Source organism: Sorex fumeus, unplaced genomic scaffold, assembly GCF_029834395.1.
Source record: "Sorex fumeus unplaced genomic scaffold, SorFum_2.1 ptg000043l, whole genome shotgun sequence".
NCBI lineage: Eukaryota > Metazoa > Chordata > Mammalia > Eulipotyphla > Soricidae > Sorex > Sorex fumeus.
Genome location: NW_026606100.1, coordinates 43,753,976 through 43,766,393, shown reverse-complemented (window position 1 = coordinate 43,766,393; position 12,418 = coordinate 43,753,976). Strand labels below are relative to the sequence as shown.

At 50.2% G+C, this 12,418-nt stretch overlaps 1 protein-coding gene across 2 annotated transcripts in view; it reads left to right on the top strand.

The window, feature by feature from the left end:
* ABLIM1 (actin binding LIM protein 1) overlaps positions 1-12,418 on the top strand; it is a 318,451-nt gene that overhangs the window by 85,433 nt on the left and 220,600 nt on the right. Inside the window, exon 1 of one of the 2 annotated variants that reach the window (XM_056120595.1) lies at positions 3,274-3,295. The exons of the other annotated variant lie outside the window; for it this stretch is intronic. The gene's annotated coding sequence lies outside the window, so the exon portion shown is untranslated. Of the gene's footprint in view, positions 1-3,273; positions 3,296-12,418 lie in introns of those variants that run through there. 2 annotated transcript variants of the gene reach the window in all.

Here is a 12,418-nt window from a genome sequence, read left to right as displayed (position 1 = left end):
TCTGTTCCCTGCCCGCTGGATGAACCCTCGCAGAGGCCAGCCTTCCCCTTGCAGTTTATGAGATTCATATGCATGTGTACATATATATACACATTACCTAATAAGGTCCTCAAAATTGTGTTCTCAGAGTCACAGAACCAAGGATATGGGATGTGCTTGGGCACCTTAAGTAGAAATTGGACCCATCAGCCCAGAAGTGGCTGTGTACTCCATAGACCGTTTCTGTACCTACCAGCCCAGGAATGGTTGGGTACTCTGAAGACCATTTCTGGTTCAGCCTCCATCAAGATTTTTCTCCTGTGTAAAAGTGAATGAAAGTTCTAGAAATTTATCTTTCCCTTGGAGTCACACTGCTGGTCCAGTTTGGGGGGCTAATAACTGAGTAATATCGAAATGCAGGCTCAAGGGAAATGACAAACCCATACTTAACTTTTCCCCGATGCCTTTCTAGTGAGGCCCTAGAAGATTTTTCTTCCTAAATTGAGTCTGACCTTTTCAGAAATTTGCTTTTCATCTTTCCCAGTGGAATCGTTTTTCTTATGGAATTCAATTTGCTTGCTTTGTGTCTCTACTGCTTAGTTTCAAAGAGGAGGTCAGCACCCATGCCTCTCTGGTCATTTCTCCCTCCCAGCCCATCATAAATTTATCAGGAGAGGCTTTCTCTCCCGCCACTGCCAGGCAGGCCTGGGTCAGGTGTTTGACAGTCTGCTGTGAGAGCCACCATGTGCCTGAGATGATGCATCGTGTCTGTTATGTGGCACAGTGGCCTGGTGGCCTGGCTGGGTCACAGTGAGGTAGAAGGGTTCAGTGTATACATGTTACCCAGCTCTGTTCTGTGGGGAACTCGGGCAGGTCGCTGATGTATTTTTTCATTGACACTGTGAAGTGCTTGATCTCTAAAAGCTCTGCTCTTGGAGTGGCATTCCCAGCCAGTGCTCTTGCCTCATTCTTAAAGAGTTATAGGAACTCAGGGAAGTCTCTGAGAAGCTTGTTGAACTGTGAAGTCTCTGTTGAGAGTAGCTTCAGCAGCCAGGCAGATCCAACTAGGTCCATGTGCCTTTTGTGTCCAAGTAGCCCTCGCTTCTCTGAGGAGCATGTTTGGGGCAAATGGTCCTGCTCCTTCGGGGCCTGGGTGATGTCAAGGGAAGTTCAGCCAGCATTCAGCTCAGAGTTTCCAAAGCCTCATTGCCATTTCATTTAGAAGGCAGTCTTGTGTTCTGAGCAGTTTGTTTCTGGATCCTAAAAGAACTGCCAATCTGATCGTCTCTGGTTCAAGTAACAGGTCAAGTTCAGAGGACCCTGACTAAGAAGGGGCCATCTTATTGGTTAAGTTATGCAAAAAAAAAAAAAAAGTCCACGTTTCCATATTGGCTCCCCCACTCCAGCCTCCCTTGTCCTGCCTTGAGAAAGGCAAGGTATGGACTGAAGTTGCTTTTAAAGCAGAATCTGGCCAGGGCCTCTGGAAGAGAAGGCAACGCAGGCTATGGGGGAGCCCCTTCACCCCTTCCCCCAAGCCCAGATAGGTCCTCCTCTGAGCTGCCGAGTGCCTATCACATCAGAAAGAAAAGCTAACATGGATGAGAAGTGACCGCTCGGGAAGACGTCGGTCCCGATCATCAGGAGCCTGAGACCACCACGACCGTGAGGGCAAACACAGAGAACTCATGGTCCAGAGAATGTGTGGTGAGGCATTGGGCATGATCAGGAGCTTGCGAGAAACGCTGCTGTAAGCATATGACAGCCCTGCGCATGCCAGGCATTTTATCAACCAGCGGGCCAGTGGGGAGCCTTTGTCTGGCGCCGGGTACTTGAGCCAAGTCAGGAGGACTGTTATCAGGCAGAAAGTTCCAGGCCGGGGGCCTGTGCTGGGACAAGGAGGTGGGGCTGCTGTGTGAATGGGGATGGGGCAGAGCCGTCACAAAGACAAACGCAGCAGGGAGGCAGGGAAGAGAGGAGGCCGGGAAAGTTCCCTTCAGCAAACTCTGTATTAAAACGGTGCACTGCACCCGTTGCTGGTACCACCGTGGATCTCTCAGCACTCAACTCTCACGCTTCAGTTCCGCCCGTTTCCTGCCGCCCCCTCTCAGCCGTGGCATCTCCCAGGTGGGCACGTGGGGCCTCAGTGTCTCTCCCGCAGGGAAACTGTGTCTTCTTCACTTTTCCGTTCCCGTTGAGAACAGCCCTAGGGTTCAAAAATAACCGGGAGTCGGGGCTGGAGCAACAGCACAGCGGGTTGGGCGTTTGCCTTGCATGCAGCCAACCCGGGTTCGATTCCCAGCATCCCATATGGTCCCCTGAGCACTGCCAGGGGTGATTCCTGGGTCAGAATCAGGAGTAACCCCTGTGCATCGCTGGGTGTGACCCAAAAAAGCAAATAAATAAATAATTAATTAATTAAATAACCGGGAGTAAACTTGGACCGTGGCAGGTTTGCCCAGCATCGGGGCATGACTGACGAAAGAGGGAAAGGGGGTGGGAGGAAGCCTCTTTCCTGAGCCTTGCAGGATGAGGTCATTGTTCTCAGCTGCCCTGACCCTAGCATGCAAAGGCTCAAAGTCTGTGTGTGCCTCTGGCCAGCCAGCGACTAAAATCCTGATGAGCAGCCAGGCGGAGAGTAAAGGAAGCCTCCCCGAATTAGAGTAATTCTATTAAAGCCTAGTATTTAAAAAAAAAAAAAAAGTACCAAAAAAGCCCATCTGCTGAGACGATATAATTCATTAAGTGAAAAGAGGAGGCAGAAGGCTGCGGAATGGAGGGGGGAATGAATCAACCCTTTGCTGTCTTTTGTCTCGTGGATTTGAGTTACCGGGAAACAGCAGTGACCCAACTCTGGATTCTGGATCCTGCCGCGGGGAGGCACAGCTGAGGAACTCTCTGGGCGTGTCTTGCCTTGGCACTGAGGACGCTTTTCTGCAGGTGTGGCGTGGGGTGAGGGAAGGGGGGTGCTGGTGGCGGCCGCTGGTGTCCGAGGAGGGCCGGGCCTGGGGACCAGTAGGAGGCGGAGGGAGCACCGGGGGATGAGGAGTCCCCAGGGAAGGTGCTCCGCGGGTGCAGGAAGTGCCTCATTCTTCCTGCGCTGGCTGGGGCACACCCTCTGCGTGGCACTCCCCTCCTGGAGTCCGACTCAGCCCACAGACTTCTGGGCAGGCGGCCAGCGCCCGAGCCTGTCCCCCGACGAGCGCGCACGGTCGGTCCTGGCGAAGAGAAGCCTAGGTCCCGTGATCTGTCCCTGTCGTCACTGGCCTGGGAGCCCCGGAGCCCATGGACCCTCTTCAGGCTGAGGAAGACCACCAAGGTTTGGCTCTGTCCTAAGACCCCTCGTCCCCCTGCGGGGCTGTCTGGGTACCCGGGGTTTTCAGGGATGGGGAGAGACACCACAGGCTTTCCTTAGGGGTAAAACAAGTCTCTGTGCTTCTGCCACTCTGTTCGCTTGCTGATTTGCTGATGGGTGACCACGCTGGTATTTGGGATGTGGAGTTTCTCTAGGATAGCACAGCCGATGTGCATGTGGGGAGGATTTAAAAAAAAAAAAAAGACAACTGCTTTGTAGCAGAAGTAGCAGCTGAGTGCAATGAGATGGAGCCAGATTGGCGTGCGGGAGCACTTTAAAAGGAGTCCTTGGCGATGATGTCAAATCTCAGGAGTGCTCATCCTCTTCCATGGCCCCCTCCCACGACAGCACCTCTAGGATAGCGTGACTTTGACATACGTCCTTTCGTCCCTCTCACGTCTTTGAACTCTGGGGGAGGGGGGGGGCTGAAAGGGGGTGCAGAGTGTGACTGCTCTCCCTGCCCTTCTGGTTGGGGTTCATGGGGCAGTTGGTTCCTCGGGGGACAGCAGTTCTGGAGGGAGCAGCCCATCAACTCCGCTTCCCCCCCCCCCCCCCCGGGACTGACAGCTGGCACGATGACCTCAGAGGCACCTCAGCACCCGCGGCCCGTGTCACTCTGTGCGTTGGTCCTTCTGATCTCCCGATCGTTGACCTCTTTGGATAACAGTGTAACCAGGGCCCGGAGAAAGTGCAGGGGTTCACGGAAATTCCGTTCCAGATGGGCAGTCACCCTTCCCGGGCACGCAGGACCTCCGCGATCTCCCGTTTGCCTTTGGCCGGGGCTGGTGGGGAGGCTCCCCGGGGACGCGGCTACGCGTGTTTGCACCTGCCGGGAGGGCCGAGGCTCGCACGGTCTCTTGGCACCCATGTCACGGGCGCATGATTCACGGCGGCTCCTGGGGCCTTGAAGTCGCCTCCTGAAAGCGAACGCTCTTTGGAAAGAGAGTTGTCGATGGAAAATATCTGGAAATGTGATTTAGTATTCTTGATCGATCAGCCCAAGATATCTAGTGGGAAGACAAAAGTTGAGAAACAGCAGCATAATCCGTTTAATGCCGACAGCGACCCCAGGGATGCCAGAAGCCAAGAATCTGATCCAACCTTTCTTCCTCCCACACCTTTTTTTTTTTTTTTTTTTTAGTCTAGCATCACCCAATGACCAAGAAGGGCTCTAGTTTCTCTGCTACGCTGTGGGATTCAACGCTCCAAGATAGAACCTGAATCTGAATGACATCACACTTATTGTATCTGTGGATATACTATTTCTGATCTTTAGTGTTGGAAACTGATTCTGTGGCTCGTCCCGGTTGAAAGGGGTTGTCTTGGTGATAAAATTAGAATGTCCCCTCTGGTTTGGTGGTTCTGTTTAGAAACGGTGGAAGTCCTCTGGTATCCTTGCACTGTGAAAAGAGTGGGCTTTAGTTTTGATTCACAGGAAAGTGAGGGCACGTCTGGGAAAATCTCACATTGACAGAGAGACTCTTGCACAGAGTAAATCATGGTCTTGCAACCAGTTTTCTAGGCCAGCCCGGGGAGGACAATGTCTCGTGCCTTTTCTCTCTGCTGTTCAGCTAGCCTCTGTTCCATTCCATATGTACTTTTTTAGGTATTTTGGAGTCTTTCCGCTCGCTGCCAGCTGGATTCCGCAGAACTCATGTCCTTAGAACAGTTGAACAGTGAACTAAATTAAATCAGCCGTGCTGAAATTGGAAGTTGGCAAATGATTCTGAGACTCAAAAACAAGCTCACCTTATGTTTGGAACGTAGGGGCTTTCACGGCTTCGCATTGTTTTGAAACTACTCTCCCTAGGGAATGGCGGCCAGATATTTAGATTATCTGTGTTTTAAGAGCGAGAGAGAGCGAGAGAGAGCGAGCGAGCAAGCGAGAGAGAGAGAGAGAGAATGAGAGAGAGAGAGAGTAGCAGCAGAGTGAAGGCACTGTTACGCTCTGCTGGGTGTGGTCCAAGCTCTAAGCTACAGTACCTACTCAGCAACCCCACCTCCAAAAAAAAAAAAAAAGAATAGAAGGTCACTTGGGCCTTTGACCCACCCACCCCCCACCTCGCCATGTGCATGGACTTACCACTATGTACATCCCTGGGCCAAATAGAAGGGTCATGGACTTGTTTGACTGCATTTCGGTTTTGTCTCTGTTCTCACCGGGGGGGTGGGGAGGCTGATGAAACAGAGAGGCTTTGCCACGCCACCCTCTCATCCTTCCCTCTTCAGGAAGAGTCTTGTCCTCTTTGTCCCCGGCACTCCTGGAAAGCAGGAGCTCGTCAGATGCTATTGGTGGGAGACAGGGACACAGGGACTTACTTCCTGCTCTAAACAGTATGCCTAGAGCGAGTGTTTGCAGATGCACACACATCTCCTGGGAATGTGGGAGGGCCACATGCATAGGGAGCCTGCTGGAATGGGAAACCCCCACCTCCACCCCGAAGCTCCCAGGGCACTGCTGTCACCAGTACCCAATGCACAGTGGCTCCTCCCCGGGCTGCCCGGGGCCACGCACTCATGGCTCCCCACTGGCCACTGGCCTTGCCAAACTCCCAACGGAGGCCACTGTGAAGGCTTCTCAAGCAGAAAAACCTGTCCAGTACTCATCCCGGGTGAAACCACCTTGAGTGTTAGTCAGCAAGTTGCTTTTGCCCCTTTGGGGAAAGGAATGGCATTTAGGATCTCCCATATTCTGAATTATTAAGTCTATAGCCTCAACCTGTTTTTTTTTTCTTTTTGGGTCACACCTGGCAATGCACAGGGGTTATTCCTGGCTCTGCACTCCTGGCGGTGCTCGGGGAACCATATGGGATGCTGGGAATCGAACTCAGGTCGGCCGCGTGCAAAGCAAATGCCCTACCCGCTGTGCTATTGCTCCAGCCCCTATAGCCTCAACCTTTAGAGTAGGCTCTGATGGAGAAGTAGGTGGGGAGCTGGGGAGCCCCAAGGCATAACTTGCCACCGATTGTGTGCAAACAGACAGTTGTCAGCTCTAAGCAAGCCACTTAGAGCAGGAAGCAGGGCACTATCTATGTGGCGTCTACTGGTGCTCACCTTGGTCCCTCTTGACCCAGGAGCCCCCACCCTGCGGTGGTGGGGATTGACTGGAGGGGCTGCTCCTGGCCTGAGGGGCTGTGAGTGAGGAGTGGGGTAGGTAATCTCTGTGGCCAGCATATCTCTAGCTGTGTGTGATTTTCTTCGCCTTTCATTTTTATTAAAGCACCTTGATTCACAAAGCTGTTCACAATACAGTTCTTTCAGGCATCTAGTATTCCAACATCAATCCCACCCCCAGTGGGACCTTCCTTCCACTCCCGTCTCCCCAGTTTCCCTCCCTCCCCCAAAGCCTGTCCCCTTTAGCTGGCACTTAGCAGATCTGCTTTGTGCTTCTTGCTCCGTGGGTTACTTTGAAACGGTTCAAACGGTCTGTTCTCCTGGTTTCTATCTGGTTTCTATTGCTTTCCAAGCACTCACGGCACCCACAGACCCCTGAATTTCACTAGTCACTTCGCTTTGGCAGCTTTGGCCTCACCTGGGTGTTGACTTTCAGCCACCGTCACTCTACTCTTCCGGCTGCAGCTGGCAGCTTCACTGGGGAAGTCTGTTTGCAGGAGGGGCAGCACCTTCCCAGCACTTGGCCTTGAAGCAGCTCAGACACGTCCTGTGGGTTTTCATTTATGACTGAGTGGCTCCGAACAAGGCAGGTGCTGGGAGCTGTTTGGAACATGTCTCTGAAGGGTTGGAGAGATAGTACAAGGGAGAAGGTACTTGTCTTGCATGCGGCAGAAGGTGTGTCTATCTCTGGTACCACGTGGTCCTCAGAGCACTGCCAGGAGTGATCCCTGAACACAGAGTCTGGTGGAAGCCAGGAGCACTGCCAAGCGTGTCCCCCAAACAAAAACCAGCCAAACACCCCTCCATTTGGAATCGACTTTCAGAAGGACCTGTAGCACCTGACCTCGCTTCTAAAGATGTGCAAGGCAATTGCCCAACTGGAGAATTTGGATAGGGCCTGGGCAGGGCGCAGAATGCCAGAGGATACCGTCACCTAAGGAAGTTTGGGGTGCTGAGGCCAGGGAGATGGCTTAAAGGATTAGTGCACATGCTTTGAACTTGTATGCATCCTAAGTTTGACTCCTACCACCACATGATCCCCTGTGCATCACCAGGAAGAACACCCTGAGCACTGCTGGGTTCCACCCACCAAAAAAAAAAAAAGTGGGGAAAGAACTGAGGGTGCTGCCTGTGGAAGGCCTGGTGGCTTCTTGAGATGTAGATGACCTCCCACTTTCAAGGGCACAAGTTTGACCTCGGGTTACCTCTCACCCTGTCTCCAGTGGGGATTCGGATGCTCTGGTCCTCAAGACCCTCTTGGCCAGTCACAGTGACTGCTAAGTGACAATGCTTTTTTTTTGTTCTTCTGAAAGAAAGTTCACTTTCCTCCTATAAATGTGTTCCCCCGTTTCCTGTCTTCAGTTCTTGTGTTGTCACGGGTTACGCACTTGGCACCATAAGTGACACTGGTGGGGATCATAGCAGTAGTTTTGGGGATCACGCTGTGTGGTGTGGTTGGTGTCAGAGATACAATGCAAGGCCTCACACCTGCAAGGCAGGCAATCAAGTGCTGAGCCTCATTCTCAGGCCTTACAACTGTATAATTTGGGGGGTTGCAGGAGGAAAACATGTTCTTTTTGGACCCAACATATAGATTAAGCTCTTAATGGTTCACAAAACCTTTAGTTCACACAGAAACGTCTATACTCACTAGCATGTGAGACCTTGGATAGTGCCTTCATTCCCCAGAGCTCAGGTTCCACATCTATAAAAATGGAACTAGTCTTGCCTCCTGGTTTATAAGATTGATTATAAATGAGGATGATGGGGGTGGCTATAAAGCCTGACTTGCAATAGTGAATGGATTGTATCATTTGTAATTGTATTGCACCTGAGAAATTCAAACGTTTGCAAATCATGTATACTGTTCACTAGTGTTTGGGCCCTGTCCAAGGCCTGGATGCTAATTGGGGTATTTTAATTTTGTTTCTGTGTGTGCTTACTGATGTGTTTTTCACAGTGCAAAATGAGGCTGCCCTTGGCCTCTGTGCTGAGCCAGGCGTGCTTCCTCTCACGTACTTCACTTCCTTCCAGGGCCGGGGGTGGGGGTGAGGGGGGGTGGTCCCTGTCGCCAATCATTAGGCAGCGTCTTCTCCCACCCATGAGACAGGAGCCTGGAGCTGGTCAGCCTGACACCGGAGATGACCAACACAGTGGCATTTCTGTTCCCAAATGTGCCTTTCCTTCCCAACACTCTTTGCCTTTGTATTTTTTTAATGGCTGTATAAACTTACAATCTCTTAGAAGACTTCTAATTTGACCTGCTCAGGGAAGATGATTAATCGGTCCCAAGAGAAGTCTGCTCGGTCCCCGGAATAAAGGTAGCCAAGTCCTTCTGTGAAGAGTTGTCAGCAAGAATTTTCGGTTTTACAGAGGATGGCACAGCGGGTAGGGCGTTTGCCTTGCACGAAGCCAGCATGACCAACCCGAGTTCGATTCCTCCGCCCCTATCGGAGAGCCCAGCAAGCAACCGAGAGTATCTCGCTTGCACGACAAAGCCTGGCAAGCTCCCCATGACATATTCGATATGCCAAACACAGTAACAACAAGTCTCACAATGGAGACGTTACTGGGCCCACTCGAGCAAATCGATGAACAATGGGAGGACCATAACTGTGACCGTGACAGAGGATGTGAGCAGCATCAGTCTTCCCTCCTGCTCAGGGACTCAGGGTCCATCTCAGGGCTGAGTCATTATGTGCCCGCTGTGTGCAGGTGCAGGTGCTTGAGCAAGAACCTTCGGTTAGAAACAGTATATATATATATATATATATATACATATATATATATATTTATATATTTGCTTTTTGGGTCACACCTTGTGATGCTCAGGGGTTACTCCTGGCTCATGTACTCAGGAATTATTCCTGGCAGTGCTCAGGGGGACCATATGGGATGCTGGGTCGGCCTACGGTAAGGCAAATGCCCTACCTGCTGTGCTATCGCTCCAGCCCCAGATTAGAGACAGTCTTGACTTTTCGGCGAGTCTCACTGAAGCAGTGGGAGTCCAGCTCTGTCCACATGATCCCTGTGGACACTTATATGAACCCTTTTTCCTTCCTTCATTCCATCCTTTATTCTTCACATGCTCTTGAGTCTAACAGTGCTATCTGTAAGAAATAATCTTTCTGAACAATCCTTTAAAAGTTAAAAAGAAACTATAACCTTGGAGTTAGATGAAACCATTTGTTCCTTTGATTGCTGTCCGTAACCTGGGAGATGAGAGGAACAGTGAGCACGAGATGAGAAGCCACAGTAAAGTTGTTCAGATACGCAAGCTCACTGGGACTAGGGGCTCCTTGAAGGAAGAAACTGTCTCACTGCTCATCATCATTTCTCAGTATCTTTCTAGACACTGCCCCACCCAGAGCAGACACTTCATAAAAGCTTATGGAAGGGAAAGGCAATGGTATTGTTATCCTCAGTTCTGTACTCCATCCCTCTCTCTTCCTGAGTAAGGCTCTTGGTTCATGTCTTCTGATAGTTTCTTTTGATTCTTGATGCATTGTGATTTTAAAATGTTTAGAACGCAATATTTGGGGGTTTTGTTTGGGGCCATACCTAGCTGTGCTCAGGGCTTATTCCTGACTCACTACTCAGGGATCACTCTTGGTGGGGTTCAGGGAACCATATGTGGTGCCAGGGATCTAACTCGGGTTGGCCATCTGTAAGGCAAGTGCCCTACCTGCTGTACTATCATCTTTCTGGCCCCTCAAGTACCATTTCTTGACTTTGCATATTTGAGGTTATCTAAGAGTGTGGACAATGTGATCAGAGAGACAGTGCATGGAGTAAGGTACTTGCCTTGCCTGAACACCATGAAGCATGATCCCTGATCACAGAGTCCTCAGCACAGCCAGCTCCCAGCTGCACACACACACACACACACACACACACACACACGCACGCACGCACGCACGCACACACACACACACGCGTGCACGCGCGCATAGCTAATGTCTACTGTAAGAAACAAAAATGTGGAGATGGTTATCTAAGAATCTTACCATGGAGATGGAATTACATAAAGAAAGCCACCCCAACTCACTGCTCACACCCATATGTCCTGATCTCAGTGTGTTGGCTGGTGCCCGCGTCCCAGTTCTTTCTCCAATGCCCCTACTGACTGCACCCACCCCCACCCCAGACAGGCTCAAGTGTCGCCGTTTCCTTTCCTCACCTGTCATGCATTCCAGCTTTCAAAACCAGATTGATATCTTTGATGTGTAGTTGCTTGTCTCCTGTTCACTTTGGGGTAAAAGCATAGAGAGAAAAGTGTGTTTAAAGCTCCAGGTTTAACTGGAAGCTCAAGAATTCTGTAGATTTTGTGCTTAATTGCCACCTTAAACTCTGCGACACATTTGATCTCATTCCTACGACAGAATGGTAAATTCGTTGCTCCAGGGAACTACCATTTTTAGGGGGTGTCTCTAAAGCATGGTTATATTTGTTTATGGAACTGTATTTTTAGGGATGCAATTTCTCACCTCTTCAGAATGTGTCACCCAACCAAACCCACCACGAAGCACCCACTGTCCTCTGGACACCAGACCCCTTCCACTCTCCCACTCTCTTCTGCCCCACCTCCTTTCATAGTCTCACCCTGCAGTCAGAGGCCAGGAGCCTGTTTTTCTTTGGCTTTGTTCCCTTGCTTTGCTTCTTTATGTCCCAACCACGAATGAGATTATCTGGTAGTTTTCTTTCTTCTTATTTTGCTTAGTATGCCCTCCTCCTCCATCCATATTGTAGCAAAAGGCAGATTTTTATCTTCCAGCTGGAGTTCTGTTGTGTATCTAGGACCACATTTTATCTCTTCCTCTATCATTTAGCACTTGGGTTATCTCCAAATCTTGCCTATTGTAAAAAGTGCAGCAGTGCACATTGATCTATGTATGTACTTTTGTTGTTTTGTTTTGGGGGCTCTACCCAGTGGGGACTCGGGCCATTCATGTTGGTGTCCAGGGGACCGTATGGTGCGGGAGTCAAAACTGGGCCTCCCTGGCATCTGCTCTACTTATTGTGCTCTTTCTGGCCCTGATATAGATGCATCTCTTTCAGATTGGTGTCTTGTGTTCTTTGGCTAGAAAGAACACAAGGGAGTGGTATGGCTGAGTCATATGATAGTTCTACTTTGTTTTTCATGGGTTTGGAGCCACACCCAGTAAAATCCAGTGGACTCTCCCTGTATAGTGCTCAGGAATCCCTTCCAGAGATGCTCAGAGGACCACGTGGTGCCAGGGAGTTAGCCCCAGCCTCCTGCATGTATACTGGCCCTGGCCCTTGAATATTTTGCGAAGTCTCCCCACCTATTTCCATGGTGGCTGACTGAACCAGGTTATGTTCTCACCAACACAGACTGAAGGTTCCCTTGTCTCCACCTCCCTGCCCATGCTTGTTATTTCTGATCTTTTGGACACAGGCCATTGTCACAGGCGAGAGGAGATAGCTCATTATCATTTTGGTCTTTATGTTCTGATAATGAGCATTTTTTAAATGCACCTTTGTATGTATGTGCTTGTGTGTGTGTGTGTGTGTGTGTGTGTGTGTGTGTGTGGTATGTGTGTGTTGGTGAAGTTTCTGTTTAGCTCTTCTCCCCATTTTCGCCGGAGTGGTTGTTTTCTTGTTGCTGAGTTTTGTGAGTTCCTTATAAGTCTTGAATATTAGCCCTTTGCCAGAGGTAGAGTGTGCAAATATTTTCTCCCATTTGAGAGGGTTTCTTTTTGTTTAATCATAGCTCCAGAAACTTCCATTGATGTAGCCCCTGCGTTAATTTTGATTTTTGTTTTTCTTGCTTTTGGAACAGAATCCCTGAGCTAATATCATGGAGTGTTTGCCTATATTTTCCTCAGTGTAACTGGTGATCTGGGGCCTTATGATCTGGGATCTTGCATCAGGGTCTTTAATCCACTTCGAGTTCACTTTTGTGCAGCTTGAGAAAGCGATCCAAAGAAGCTGTGATTTTTTGTTTCTTGG